The sequence below is a fragment of the Triturus cristatus genome, chromosome 8, assembly GCF_964204655.1.
Source record: "Triturus cristatus chromosome 8, aTriCri1.1, whole genome shotgun sequence".
In the NCBI taxonomy this organism is placed as follows: Eukaryota; Metazoa; Chordata; class Amphibia; order Caudata; family Salamandridae; genus Triturus; species Triturus cristatus.
Window position 1 is genome coordinate 1457846606 of NC_140591.1, and position 12881 is coordinate 1457859486.

Here is a 12881-nt window from a genome sequence, read left to right on the forward strand (position 1 = left end):
AACATAAGGAGATGATGAACGGAGAGCTGGAACGTTTCAGACACTCACCCCCAGTCACAGATCTGGGTTGTATCCATCATTGTTCTTTAGCTCACGTCGCCACTCCAGTTCAGACCCAGCCATATGCAAATCAGTCTTGTCCCTGTGCCTCATGGAAACAGTCCAGCCCGAACTACCAAGCTAGGTCTTCCCTGGACTAGAAACAAGCATCCTTGGATTAGGTTTGGGGTAACACCCCATATCTGCCATACTAGCTTGAATTCAGTGGCAAAGTTAGCATGGTACCCACGTCTGGGCATACCCTGCCACCTAAGGGCGAACATAGCAAACACAAGGAAATGATAGAAGGAGCACTGGAACTTTTCAGACACTCACCCCCGGTCACAGATCTGGGTTGAATCCATCATCGTTCTCTAGCTCATTTTGCCACCCAAGTTCAGATCCAGCCGTATGCAAATCAGTCTTGACCTCATGGAAACAGCCCAGCCCAAACTGCACATCATGGTCTTCTCTGGACCGGAAACAAGCATCCTGGGACTGGTTTTGGGGTAACACCCCATATCAGCCAGGCTAGCTTGAAACCAGTGGCAAAGTGAGCAAGGGATCAACGCCTGGGCATACTGTGCCAACTAAAGGTGAACAAAGCAAACACAAGGAGATGATAGATGGAGCAATGGAACTTTTAAGACGCTCACCCCCAGTTACAGATCTGGGTTGAATCCATCATCGTTCCTTAGTAAACTTTGCCACCCCAGTTCAGACCAAGTCATATGCAAATCAGTCTTGATCCTGTGCCTCATGGCAACAGTCCAGCCGTAACTACTAAGCCAAGTTTTTCCTGGACCAGAAACAAGCATCCTGGGACCGGTTTTGGGGTAACGCCCCTCATCAGCCAGGCTAGCTTAAATCCAGTGGCAAAGTGAGCAAGGGACCCACGTCTAGGCCTACCCTGCCAACTTAGGGCAAACAGAGCAAACACAAGGAGATGATGGACGGAGCATTGGAACTTTTCAGACACTCACCACCACTCACAGATCTGGGTTGAATCCATCATCGTTATTTAGCTCACTTCCCCACCACAGTTCAATTCAGACCCAACCATATGCAAAATAGTCTTGGCCCTGTGCCTTATGACAACAGTCCAGCCCGAACTGACAAGCCAGGTCTTCCCAGGACCGGAAACAAGCATCCTGGGACCAGTTGCGGGGTAACACCCCTCATCAGCCAGGCTAGCTTGAATCCAATAGCAAAGTGAGCAAGGGATTCACATCTGGGTATTCCCTTCCAACTAAGGGTGAACAGAGCAAACAGAAGGAGCTGATGGACGGAGCGCTGGAACTGTTCAGACACTCACCCCCACTCATAGATCTTGGTTGAATCCATCATCGTTTTTTAGCGCACTTTGCAGCCTCAGTTTAGACCCAGCCATATGCAAATCAGTCTTGACCCTGTGCCTTATGGGAACAGTCCAGCCCAAACTGCCAAACCAGGTCTCCCCTGGACTGGAAACAAGCATCCTGGGACCGGTTGCGGGGTAGCACCCCTAACCAGCCAGGCTAGCTTGAATCCAATAGCAAAGAGAGCAAGGGACCCACATCTGGGCATACCCTGCCATTTAATGGCGAACAAAGCAAACACAAGGAGATGAAGGACGGAGCGCTGAAACTTTTCAGACAATCACCCCCAGACACAGATCTGGGTTGAATCCATCATCGTTCTCTAGCTCACTTCAACACCCAAGTTCAGACCCAGCCTTATGCAAATCAGACTTGACCATGTGCCTCATGGGAACAGTCCAGCCAAACAGCCAAGCCAGGTCTTCCCTGGAACGGAAATAAGTATCCTGGGACTGGTTTTGGGGTAACACCCCCTCACTAGCCAGGCTAGCTTGAATCCAGTGGTTAAGTGAGCAAGAGGAATGTCTGGGCATACCCTGCCAACTAAGGGCAAAAAAAGCAAACACAAGGAGATGATGGACAAAGCGTTTGAACTTTCAGATACTCACAGATCTGGGTTGAATCCATCACCATTCTTTAGCTCCCTTCACCGCCCCAGTTCAGACCCAGCCATATGCAAATCAGTCTTCACCCTGTGCCTCATGAGAACAGTCCAGCCTGGACTGCCAAGCCAGGTCTTCCCTGGTCCAGAAACAAGCATCCTGGGACCGGTTTCTGGATAACACTCCTCATCAGCCAGGCTAGCTTGAATCCAGTGGCAAAGTGAGTAAGGGACAAAGCAAACACAAGGAGATGATAGACGGAGCGCTGGAACTTTTCAGACACTCACCCCCAGTCACAGATCTAGGTTGAATACATTATCATCGTTCTTTAACTCACTTTGCCAACCCAGTTCAGAACCAGGCATATGCAAATTGGTCTTGACCCTGTGCCTCATGGGAACAGTCCAGCCTGAACTGCCAAGCCAGGTCTTCCCTGGACCGGAAACAAGCATCCTGGGACCCGTTTCGGGGAAACACCCCTCATTATCCAGGCTAGCTTGAATCCAAATACGAGCTGCTCCTGGGTTCAACCCATATCTATGACTGGGGGTGAGTGCCTGAAAGGTTTCAGCGCTTAGTCTTTCATCTCCTTGTGTTTGCTTTGTTTTTATATTAACCTAAAGTGCTCATTAATTTTGATATATCTGTAATGTTTCATGTATTTCTGAGGACTAGAATCTATTTTATTCAGTGTTGTAGAATTGCACATTTTCCTGCACTATGTAGTAAGAATAGCCTCCTCGAGAGGACTGGCAGCTAGAAATGTGAATTTCAGAAACGTATTGACCTCAGCATTTGTTGATGTAGCTGGATCTCTCCTAAAGATCGTCTTGCATTCCTCCTTGTGAGAAGATCCTGCCTCTTGCGCATTAGTTTCATTCAAGTAACACGTTTCTATCATACCTGTAGTATGAATAGTGGAACCCTTCTGGTCCATGAAGGACTCCGTAGGAGAATTACATCATTCTTTGGGTTTGTCTGGATTTGGTTAATAAAGTTCATGATGCAGTGCGTACTGTTAATGGTTGAACTCTGAAGATAAAAGATCTCCAGTGTGGCATGATCATTTGCTTGCTACCGGGCTGGGGAGGCCTCTACAATACCTTCACATTGATTTTAGTATTATCTGCTCCAACTGGAATTTGAGAGGATTCCCTGGTCCATTGACAGAACAGTTGTCACATTATTTTGCTTGCATATTGCCTATTTTTTGCATTAAACGCGTTATACTTGTGGTCCTCCTGAAGTGTTTTACTTTACACTCTGCAACCACATTTTCTGTGTTACAGTACACCCCTGAGGATCTCTGCCTGTGACAACATACTACAGCTAGAAAGGTTCTTGTTTAGTAAAAATTCCTGGAATGGCAGGCAACCTTTTGCAGTTCAAACCGGATAAACCATTTTTTTCAAATCATTCAGGAACTGTCCAACATCTTCAGCAGGGCTGTGTGTTGACTATCTCGATTAATGTATTTACCGAGACCATAGTGTCAAACACAAAATTCCTTTATCCCTTTGCTTAATTCCCATCAAACGTTAGAGTCGCATATGAAATTATTCACAAAAACAGCAAACTTTTCATTTGACTTCCTCCAGAAAATTAAATCCTCTCTTCCTTCTGCTAATTGGTGTTCCAAATTGCAGCATCTTGTTGTCACTATCTTAGACCCCCCTCAAATCTCTTATTAGTGTTTTTAGTGTTCTCTCTAATTTTAAGCTGAAGTCACAGAAAATCAGTACTTCACTCCACAATGTACCTCACAGCAAAATCATGACTATAAACAGATTACACAGGCATTAAAAGAACTGTCATACTTGACGAGCAAGAAATATATTTAAATATGACATCACTTTCATACTGAGCTCTTTGACAATTTACTATCAGTAGATGCCCTAGGGAACTTTTTTTTTTTTTTTGAAAACCTTTATTGTAAAAGTCAAAGTGTACACAGCTTGTTACCTACATCCTGCATTGATACAGGCCGGTAGCGACAACTCAGCATCTAGAGTGATAGGCATTGCAGGGCAAGTATCGACCAGTTAACACAACTCCTATGCCTACAACCCTTATGGGCCGGCAGCAGAATAGGAATAACAGGCTACTTATGTGGGAAGCGAGTGCATAGTATAAAGCCAGATGAGGTCAAACAAGGAGTAGTCAAGGTTTCGGTTATCTATATTAACTAACTCAAAGAAATCACAACATCAGCACCCTCCCAGGGTGTGTCCACCATACACAGTATGTGGAATGCCGTATCTTACAGCACGGGGCTGCGGCACCGCACAGCGCACCACGGAAGAAAGTAGGAGCATGAAGTGGCGCAGCGCAGTCCCGGCCTGCAACGCCGCTGTTCTGGGAGGGGGGGTAGGTATGAACCAGTCGGGAAGCTAAGAAAGTGGAGTTACCATCTAGGATGCCATGCCATCTACCCCAGTAGGGAAAAAGGGTCCCCTGACCCCGGAGCCAGGGGGAACCGCAGAGCTCCCGCCCATCTCCCCCGAGTCTCAGGCCTGCGATATGTGAGTACCCCGGAGAGCATGCAGCCGACCCGGATGTGTCAAGAGGCGTCGTGTGAGGTGCGTGCCAGGAGGAGGGGGACAAGCGGGGGTGAGGAGGTGCATCAGCGAGGAACGCAATTGGGGCTAGGTGTAGGTCAGCTTGAAGCGGGCGGGCAATCCCCCCCCGAATCTCCGTGCGGGCTCCCTCCCGCCTCAGTCGCGTCCGGAGAGCGTAGAAGATATGCCTTGAGGGGTCCCCATAAGTCTTTGGGACGAGACTTGCGGGGTAACAAGTCCGCGTAATTGTGAAGTTGTTCCTGCCAGGTCGACATCGTTGACAGCCAAGTCTTAAATTTGGGCGCTCGTCCACGTCCCCATCTGCACGCCACGTGCCGTTTAGCCAGCAAGAGCCCCAGCGCGAGGAACCTCCGATGTGTCTTTAGCGCGGGGCAGGAGCGGCCCAGGAGGGCAACGGCGGGGCAGGGCGCTATGTCCATCCCGACCATCACGGACAGGGCAGCGAACACCTCAGTCCAATACGTAGCCACTGCACGGCAGGACCACGCCAGGTGTATGAAATCCGCACCCGGTTCCAGGCACCGCTGACAACGGTCGTCATCCCGAGTCCAAAGCGGTGCAATTTGGCAGGGGTGTAATAAAGGCGATGCAAAAATTTATAATGCACCAATCGAAGACGTGCATTTCCCGTCACTGCAGTGATGTGGGTGCAACTGTCCTCCCACTGGTCATCCGACATGGGATCGCCCAGATCGCTGTCCCAATCCCTCCGCGCCCTGAGCAAGGGGGGGGGTGGGAGCCGCCTGCACATGTGTATATAACAGAGAGACCACATGCGTCGGGGCAGGTGTCTGGAGCAGAGCGTGCAGTGGCGCCACAGTCTCCGGCTTAGCAGGGAACTGCGGCGTGACAGCTCTGATATTTTGCCGAAGGCGAACGTAGAGGAATGTGTCCATTGCTGATGGGGTAGCGTCTCCAAAAAAGTGTGCCGCCGCTCGAAAGCTCCCCTGATGGTATAGATCTCCCCACGTGTGAATCGCCAACCGAGTAAGCATTCGGCGTCCCAGCTCCTCGCAAGTGACACTCAGTCTGGGATCATGCGCCAGGACCATGCGGGGAGAATATAGAAATTTGACATCCATGTAGTCTGCCAGGCGCCTCCAGGCCTGCACTGTGCAATCGACCGTAGTGGGGTCGCGAGCCCCCGGATGAACCTCTGTGTATAGATACCCCGATGGTTGCGCAGGCCTCATGAACCCATCTTCAACTGCAAGGTGGGCCATAAAGGGGGGAGGGTGGAGCCAGTAAACCGCGAAGTGGCCTTGGGCGCAGTCATAATATTTCTGAAAATTCGGGACGTCGAGCCCTCCCTGATGATAGGGCAACATAAGTGTCCTTAGTCCGATCCGGGCCTGTTTCCCACCCCAGATTAGCCGAGAAATCTGGGAGTTCAGGGTCTTGAAAAAGTATGTCCCCGGGTTATAGGGGATGTTGGTAAATAGGTATAACAATTTGGGAAGTACCACCATCTTGATCAGGGAGATGCGTCCCGCCATGGACAGAGGGAGGTGGATCCATTGTGTCATTTGATCCGTGAGTTTATCCAGGACAGTCCCGTAGTTAGCCCGAATCATGGCTTCCTTGTTCCTGGTCACCCGAACCCCCAGATAAGTAAGCTCGTCCGCTTCCCACACCAAGGGATAGTCCAACGGGAACTGCGTAGTACTGTCAGTCAGGGGGAATAAAGCAGACTTCGCCCAGTTAATTTGTATGCCCGCTATGGCTCCAAATTTAGTCACCTCACGTAGTAGTGGGTTAAGATTTTCTCGCGGCTTGTGGACGAACAGGGTCATGTCGTCCGCATATAGCGCGATAAGGAGTTGGCGCTCCGGATAAATAAGAGAGCGGTGTTTGTGGTGTTGGCGTAGCTTGGCCGCCAGCGGCTCTATGGCAATGGCAAACAAGACGGGAGAGAGGGGGCATCCCTGTCGGGTGCCTCTGTGAATAGTGAAGGGAGCAGAGCGTGACCCATTCAGCAGAACCGTGGCCTGAGGCTGTCGGTATAACAACCGGATCCAGTCCAGGAAATTAAAGGGCACTCCCATCCGCTCCAACAAGGCCAGAAGGTAGTCCCACTCCAGAGTATCGAATGCCTTGGTGGCGTCCAGGAAAACCGCCGCGGCTTCACAACTGGGGTCGATATCCTGCAGCACCGCTTGCAGGGTGCGCAAATTGTGGGATGTCGCCCGGTTGGGGACGAAACCGGCCTGGTCGGGAAGGACCAGACGTTCCATAAGCAGATTAAGGCGCGTGGCGAGCACCTTAGCAAGAATCTTGCTATCCGTGTTCAATAAGGAGAGGGATCGATAAGAGTCGCAATGCTCCGGGGACTTACCCGGTTTCAACAGAGATGTGATTAGGGCTTCGCGCATCGTTCCCGGTAGGATGCCTTCCTCCAGGGCGGAGTAATACACCCTTTTCAGTATAGGGGCAAGAACATGAATGAAGGCCTTATAAAAGTCTATCGGCAAGCCGTCCAATCCCGGCGCCTTGCCAGACTTCATAGACATGATAGCCTCCTTTATCTCATCAAGTTCGAGTTCGTGGTGCAGGAATTCCTGCTGGGATGGGCCCAGCCACGCTATCGCGGTGTCCTCCAGGTAATCCTGCAGGACTATCGGAGTAGTCCTGTGAGAGGTGTATAATCCTACGTAATGGTCGGTAAGGACTTGAAGCTGGGCCGAAAGGTTCCTCTGTGGGACACCCTGGTCATCCAAAAGGGTGGAAACGTAATTTCGATACCTAGGAGGACGGACCGCAACGGCCAATGCTCTGCCGGGTCTGTCCCCTTCCCCATGTATCCGTGCCCAGTAAGGCTTCCCCAGAAATTTACACTCTTTGGCAGCCGAGTCAGTGTATTCGGTCACTTTGTCCCGGAGACGTGCCGCGACAGCGCGATCATGGGGGGCCCGTGCCATTTCTTGTTCCAAGAGGAGTAGTTCAGCTTCACGTTTGCGCACGTCCCCGCGTAGAACCTTAAGAACCCCCCCGCCCCTCGCAATGCACCAACCCCGCACGGTGACCTTGAAAGCCTCCCATACCGTAGTGAATTGGGAGACTGAGGCAGCATTACGGTCAAAGAAGTCAGTCATGTCATCCTCCATTTCTGCCATAAAGGCAGGATCCGTGAGGTGCGCGGGGTTGAGACGCCAACTCAGGTATGGGGAGGTATCAAGGGGAATGTGGAGCGACAGTAAGACAGGGGAGTGATCGGAGAAAGTCCGGGCTAGGTGACATGCCCTGAGCAGCCATGGGGCGATGCCCGCTGAGAGGAAAATATAATCGAGACGGGCCCATGTAGAGTGTACAGCGGAGTGATGCGTGCCCTGACGAAGTGTCGGGTGGAGGTGTCGCCACGCGTCTACCAGCTGGTGCTCGTCCGTTAAGTATGCCAAATTGCGCTGGGTTTGCGAGTAGTGTGACGGCTGTGGGTGCGACCTGTCCATCGCGGGGCTAAGGGCGGTGTTGAAGTCTCCCCCCAGGATGACATGAGAGATACCCAACGTGTGTATCTTCCCCCACAGATTCAGAAGCGGAGCAGGGTTATCCACGTTGGGGCCGTAGTAACAGGCAAACAGTATGGTGTGTGAGTGTAGTTTCCCCCAGATCATGCAATATCTGCCACACGCCCCCACCTCAGTACCTGTTGGTATAAACCCCACCCCACGCCGCACCAATATGGTCACCCCTCTCGCGTAAGTCGAATAAGATGAAAAGACCCTGCATGCAGCCCATCGCGATGCGAAGGGGGGGCTCCCCCCCGGCCGCAAGTGCGTCTCCTGAAGCATGGCAACAGATACTTTATGCCTATCTAGGTAGCCCAGGACTTGGCGACGCTTTCTCGGGTCATTTAGCCCCCGCACGTTCCAGGAGACTATCTGAAACTGCTGTGCTGGTTCAGTGTTCTCTACGCTCCCCATGGATCCAGGCCCAATAGCACCTGACCGGCAGACATAGCTTGGGACAAATCATAGCAAGCATGGTAACGATATAAAAGGACATTCCTGGGGATAACTTCTAATATCCAACTCCACCCCTTAGTAACTGGGGAGTTCGTGATAGGAAATCGAAAACAGAATACATGCCCACCCACACCGGCAACCCCAACTGGCCGGGAATAAGGACCCCACCCTGCCCACCCATTCCCAAACAATACCACCCCAACTAAAAAAACCTGCAGAGCAGCAGCCCCTACCCCGCATGGGGGGGGGGGTGCAATGGGGTTCGCCCGACGGGGGGATAGTGCCCAGGGGGCGCCCAACCAGCCTCCCATCTCCCTACTTACACCCACGAGAACCAGACAGCTAGTCCAGCCTCTCAGTGTGGGACGGAGATGGGTAACCGGGAAAATACATCTACAGTGACCAGTCCAGGCATTGATAACAGTAGAGGGTTACCTCACCGGGATGCGTAGCAGTTTAAGCAGATATATGCAGCAGTGGCACATAAGAATGTCAATGTCCCTACAGCGGGGGGGTCAATCCTGCTGTGCCATCGGAGAGGGCGATCTAGAGCGATGCTGTCCATCTCTATCTCGAGCAGTGTCTCTCTTGTGGCGTTTAAGAAAGTCTTCCACCTGCTGGGGCTGCTGAAAGAAGAGTTGTTTACCATGGTGTGTTATTTTCAGTTTTGCTGGATACAGCATGGCGTAAGGTATTTCCTGTGCTTGCAATTTCTTCTTGACAGCAGCAAATTTACGCCGAGACTCCTGGACAGTGACGGTGAAATCGGGAAAGAAGGATAGGGTTTCATGCCGTAGCGCACGGTGCCCACTTCCCACGCCCGGCGCAACACGGCATCTCTGTCCCTGTAATTCAGGAATCGAGCGATGATGGGCCGCGGAAGAGCTCCAGGTGGAGGGCGGGCGGCCAAGGATCTGTGTGCCCTCTCCACGATAAGGTGTGGGGAAAAGGAGTCCCTTCCAAAGAGCTCAATTACCAGATTTTCGACAAAGGTCTCAACCTTCCCAGTGTTAGTGGATTCCGCAAGACCTAGAATGCGAACGTTATTGCGTCGGGAACGGGCCTCCAAGTCCTCATTCTTGTCCGCAATGATTTTGAGGAGCCTGTCCATTTGTGTCAGCTGTTTGCCCGAGGAGGCAGCGCCGTCCTCAAGGGAAGATATTCGTTCCTCAGTCTCCTGGATGCGGGCGTCATGTTGATCTAGTTTAGCCACGACTCCATCCAGTCGGGCATTCATGGTGTCGATTTTGGAGTCGATGGAGGAGAGGCTTTGTTTCATGCCCAACAGGAGGGACTTCCAGTCCTCGTCCGGGGCCTCGGCGAGCGGGGGTCCCCCCTCCGCGCCACCCGACGGAGGGGGGTTTCTTTTGGCCTCATATGGCAGTTTGGACTGACGCGCGTCGCTGCGGCCCATGGCGCGGTGAGGTGGCGACCCCATCGTCAATCTTCTATTCCACCAGGGGGGGAGGCTCGGCCGGGGTCCAGCGGGGAGAGCCCTCCGCCCCCAGCCGTCCAGACGGCGATCAAGCCCGGCCCCAAAGCAACTGACAGGCGACGGAGGTCTGAAACAGTCCAGGCTCAGGCAAGTGTCCGGTGGGGCCAATGGCAGCCACGCAAATGAGGGCGAAGGGGTTAGGACAGCAGGGGTCGTCGCAGGCCCAGCCGGGAGCCCGTAGCGTATCCCGGGCCCAGACCGGGTGTATAGGTTCTATGGCCCAGTGGCAGACAGCAGTTTTTCCAGGTTCCCGCCGCACTCCAGTCGGGGGGCACCAGCGTCAGCAGTGCGGGCCGTAGGCTCAGTGGAAGGAAGGGCCAGAGCCCATCAGGGGTCCCATGAGGCAATACCAGGCGGTCGGACACCCCCGCAGTTCCCGCGACGCGGTCGCTCTTCAGGGTCCGCCACTCACCCAAGGGCGATGTTCAGGGAGCGTGTAGCAAATGGGAGAGCACCCCCCTCGTCTCGGGGGGGGACCAGCCCAGGCCACGGAAGCGTCCAAGGCCCCGATCAGTGTGGGGCGGAGGGGGCAAAGAGGGTCCATCCAGTCCGGGGGGGGGCAGCACGATGCAGCAGGCAGGCAGTCAAGATAGCGGGCAGGACGCGGCCGCCTCCCGGAGGGCCCCACGCGCTCCCCAGCGCACAAGTCCGAGGCAGCGCCTTTCCCCCCACTAGCGGCAGGTAGTGCTAGGACCAAGGCCCTCCCCCCGGGCCCGCGGGGCGACTGGCAGCAGGCGAGCCCGGTCGGAGTGGACGGGGTCAGTGCATCGGGGGCGCAATGTCTCGTGGCGCAGGAGAATACCTCCGGGATGGGGGAACCTCAGCCAGCGGCCCGGAGCAGCTGCCAGCGGTCGGGAAGAGTCCTCGATGCGTCCCGCTCCGAGCTCCGCCCACCCCGGCATCAGTCAGGCAGCAACGCCGCAGGCAGCCCGGTGCCCCCTCCGCAGTAAGTAGCGCCCTCAGCGGATCTCAGCCTCCGCAGTCCTGTGCAGGACCCCGATCCCCGGGGTCTCCCAGCGTGCAGCAGCCGGCCAGGTCAGGTCCCGCGCTGGGGCCGTCTTCCGCTCCCCAGCACACCCGCGAGTATCTCGGCTCGCCAGGGTGCGAGCGCTCCGCTTTTTGCACCGTTGGATTCCGCAGGCTCTCACCAGTGCATCGGTGAGGGTTGTGGTAGGAACAGGCTGGTCAGGATAGCTTGAAGGATGGTGATAATGCCCGGTCGGGCGGGAGCCTCACTACAGTGCGGCCATCTTGGTTTAGCGCCACCTAGCGCCCCCGCCCTAGGGAACTTTAAGGAGAAAAATCCTCATACATTAAGCTGAGGACTAAACAGGCCAATTCTTCTAAGGCAGAATAGCTTCTATGTGGTACCCTCACCATCTGGATATATGTACTCACTCACTTTATTCTCATTTCATCACAGTGTAGAGCACTTCCTTTTTGACCTTGGGCTGACTTTGTCTTTCCAAGTTGATGCCCTTCTAGTTATCTAAGAAACGATCTCACTCTATCTCCCTCCTCATTTTCAGCAATTGTATGATACATCCCTGCCACCATTCAGGACATCACATACATTTTCTTACTTTCAATTTGATTCAGTGAATGTAGAACTTGTTGTCCTTCTGAGAACTGGAAACTGTTAATATTTTTTGAGAATGGATGACACATGTAAAATGACTTCCCTTTATCCCCAGTGTAGCTCCTGCAGCAATGAAACTAGCCTAATATGGCACCAGGCCATAAGATTGAGGGCTGCCCACCATGGGCAGGGGCATGCACCCACCCCAATAAAAAGGCATTCAGTCTCAGTCTTTCTGCTCCTCATGGTGGGGGTGGATAGAGGTGATTACCCCCATCTGCCTCTCAGAGGGGCAGAAATCCCACTACACATCAGGTCATAATATACAAAATAAAGGGTTGGGGGCTGCCCATCATGGGCATGACAATGCCCCCACCACAAAACAAGGCAGGCAATCGGTCTGCTCCGATGAGGGGTTATATTCTCCTGTCACCTCCAAGGGGCAGAAAGCCCACAAGATACCAGCGACTGCATTTATGAAGTAAACTTTTTTGTGGGGGACATCCCCCCTGGGCATGGGCTGGTGCTCTCCTCACTCCATGTCCCAATAGGTTTTATGCCCCCTCCCCCGGTGGTGGATACTGGTATTCACCCTAAATCTCCCCCTCCAGTGGGGCAGAAAGCCCACCAAACACCAGGGATTTCAAAACTGAGCCAAAAAAGACAAAAGGAGGGGGTGACCTATCCTGACATCTAAACAATGCCCCACCCCAGAAAGGGCAATAGTGTATTTCTGCCCCCCCCCCCCCCCACGCCCAGGTGGCTGATATGATGTTTTACCCAACTAGGGAAGTTCTGAAAACTAGACACCTGTGGGAATCCAGGGTGGTGTGCTTCACATGGATCCTACCACATTTTCTTACCCACAATGACTTGCAAACCTCAAACATTGACTAAAACCACATATTATCCTCACATTTCTGTGGAGAAAACCTCAGGAATCTGCGGAGAGCCACAATGTATCATGACAAAAATTTACAGATGAAAATGTTGTTGCAAATGACAGTTTTTTCCTACTCATTCTCAATATTTCTTTATTTGCACAGTTAGTTTCTTTGGGAAAACCTTGAGGGATCTACACATATGACCCCTTGCTGAATTCAGAATCTTGTCTACGTTTCAGAAATCAATAGCTTTTTTGGATCCCTCAAGGGCTCAGGGCTGGCTCAAGGGCGGTGTGAACAGGTGCTGACTTAAGGGGGTGCTGCGTTTGGAAATATATTTTTGTTTTAAAAGCACCTGCTGCTCCGTTCCTTGCCTCCAGCAA